This window comes from Triticum aestivum, chromosome 6A (genome assembly GCF_018294505.1).
Source record: "Triticum aestivum cultivar Chinese Spring chromosome 6A, IWGSC CS RefSeq v2.1, whole genome shotgun sequence".
Taxonomy (NCBI): domain Eukaryota; kingdom Viridiplantae; phylum Streptophyta; class Magnoliopsida; order Poales; family Poaceae; genus Triticum; species Triticum aestivum.
In genome coordinates this window covers 388116629-388119303 of record NC_057809.1, presented here as the reverse complement: position 1 = coordinate 388119303, position 2675 = coordinate 388116629, and the positions used below count along the sequence as shown (strand labels likewise).

General features: G+C 45.9%; 1 protein-coding gene across 1 annotated transcript in view; it reads left to right on the top strand.

The window, feature by feature from the left end:
• LOC123127613 (uncharacterized) overlaps positions 1–2675 on the top strand; it is a 12868-nt gene that overhangs the window by 8686 nt on the left and 1507 nt on the right. The gene's annotated exons all lie outside the window — the stretch shown is intronic.

The following is a 2675-nucleotide window of genomic DNA, read 5'->3' as shown; positions in this document are numbered from 1 at the left end:
ATAGCCGGTCTATTCTGATAACACTTCCGCACTGCACGCTCAACGCAAGTGCACGTCTTTGTTTGAACCAAGTGTGCTGCAGTACTGAGGCGAGTGAACTTCCTGTTGCAAAAAACTGCACGCAGTGTTTTTTCGGTACTGTTTTCGCTCTAGTTTTATACTGTTTGTCGGAATGAGGCGTGTAATATATCATTGAAAAGTTATGGATTAGGCGCAACTTCGCCATGTTGAACACTTTTCGAGATTCCTCACGGTTTAAGAGCAGTTTTGAAAATGGTGCGGCGGATGACGAGTGGCAGCGAGCGTTTTTTTACATTTTTTTCTAAACCGTTCGTCGGAATGAAGCAAATGATACACCATTGGATACATATCATCGAGACGCATCTTTTTCATATCTATTTCTTTCTCTAATTCGTTATGGTTTAAGAGCAGTTTCAAATTTACTAAATCGCGGAATTCTATTTTTCAATTTTTTTCAAATTTTCGGTACTGTTTTCTCTCTAGTTTTTAACCGTTTGTCGGAACGAGGCGTGTAATATGTCGTTGGAAAGCTATGGACGAGGCACAACTTTCATATGTTGAAATGTTTTTGAGATTCCTTATGGTTTTAAGTTAATTTTGAAAATCGTGTGGAGGACGACAAGTGGCAGTGGCCGTTTTTCGTGAATTTTTTACAAAACGGCTGTCAAAATGATTCGAATGATATGCCTTTGGAAAGATATCGAGAAGACGCAAATTTTTCATTTAGAACACTCTCTCTAATTCCTTACGGTTTAAGAGCAGTTTTAAATTTACCGAAATGCGGACAATTTGTTTTTCGCGACACCCAAATTGACGTAGGTATTTCATCCGACTGAAAACCGCACTGCATCGGACGAACAACCGCACTTGATTGGACAAACAAGTGCACTGCATGATTTCTTTTTTGTGGGACGTAATTTTTCCTAAATGAGGTGGAGTGCACTTCATGTCGAGTGTTGGTGAACCATAATACTATGAAAAGTGAACCTCGAGACTACCGTAAACGAGCCGTACTGCATCAGATAGAAAACCGCACTTATTTAGACTAAAAAACGCACTTCATTGGACAGACAAGTGCACTGCATGATTTCTTTTTTGTGGGACGTAATTTTCTTTTTTTGTGGGACGTAAATTTTCGCAAACGAGGTGGAGTGCACTTCATGTCGAGCGTTGGTAAACCGTAATACTATGAAAAGTGAACCTCGAGACTGCCGTAAACGGGCCATACTGTATCAGACGGAAAACCGTACTTATTTAGACTAAAAGCCGCACTTTATTGGACAGACAAGTGCACTGCATGACTTTTTTGTGGGACATAAATTTTCCCAAACGAGGTGGAGTACACTGCTTCAGACTAAAACCGCATTTCATCGGACAGACAAGTGCACTGCATGATTTCTTTTTTGTAGGACGTAAATTTTTCCAAACAAGGTGGAGTGCACTTCATGTCGAGTGTTGGCGAACCGCAATACTATGAAAAGTGAACCTTGAGACTACCGTAATGATCGAGAAAAATGAACCGCAACACAATGCTGGATGAACTGCTTTTAAACAAAATCATATACATGTGCCTGAAAAACAACACAAATAAACACTGAAAAAATGCCTCCTTTTCTCGTGTCCTCTTCAAAGTGTGTGCAATGCACTTTTTTCTCATTTTTTTCTGTCCAAATCTTCTCCTGCAATAAACAGCAATAGCACAACCAAACTACATCATGTATTTTCTTCAGAGTGTGTGCAGTGCACTTTTTTATTTTGTGTTCCTAGTTTTCTCCTCCAATAAAAAGTACAACGAACCACAAGGGCAGCAAATAGTGAACCACACTGCACTTTGATTCTCCCCCAATAAAAGTAAAAAAAGGTTTTCTGCGACGAACACACAAAAAAACTCCAGCGTGCCATGGATAGCACCTCGTCCCCCCATCCGGTGGCACCCACGCACTGCAGATTCCTGAACTATCTACAGGATGCTAGCTTACCGCACAGAGCGCACAAGCAAACCGCACATAAACTATGAAGCACCTCGCCGATTTTTTTGTTGGGGAATGAGGAAGATCAGCTGCCTGACCTCTCCCCGTGCTTCTTGTTCTGGTCGTGTTACCGCCGCGATGAATCACCCGCAGGAATTCAGAGCACCCGAGGGGATTCAGGTACTGCTGAACCGCATGGCACGCCCAGCACGGTGGCACATCGCAGTGAGCCATGGCCTGTGCAGGGGAGGGGAGGCAGTGCAGGGAGGGGAGGGCCATGGTGGTCGTGAACAAACCATAGGAGGGTGTGATGTGCACTGCTCGCTGGATCCGGCTACACTGTCATTGACCTAATTGGGCTCGAGCAAGAGCGGGAGGAAGGCAGAAGGTCGCCGTCATTGGCCCCGTTGCACTCGTGCGCCGCGACAGCCAAGAGAGGACGAGAACCTGCAGGATATGCGAGCACCATCCATGACCACCACTCTCCATGGTGGCGCGGTGATGTGGAGGTGGGTGTTGCTCATCGGGGGTGGACCGAACCGCACCGCCAGTGGGAAGGAAGGGAGCGCCCCTTCCGCGCTGCATGCCTCGTGGAGCCGGACTGCAGCTCCGCCCGCCGTTTCTTCGTCGTCAGGGAGTCGACGGTGGCCGGCGCACGGGGCGTGGGAGCCCGACGAGGAAGAT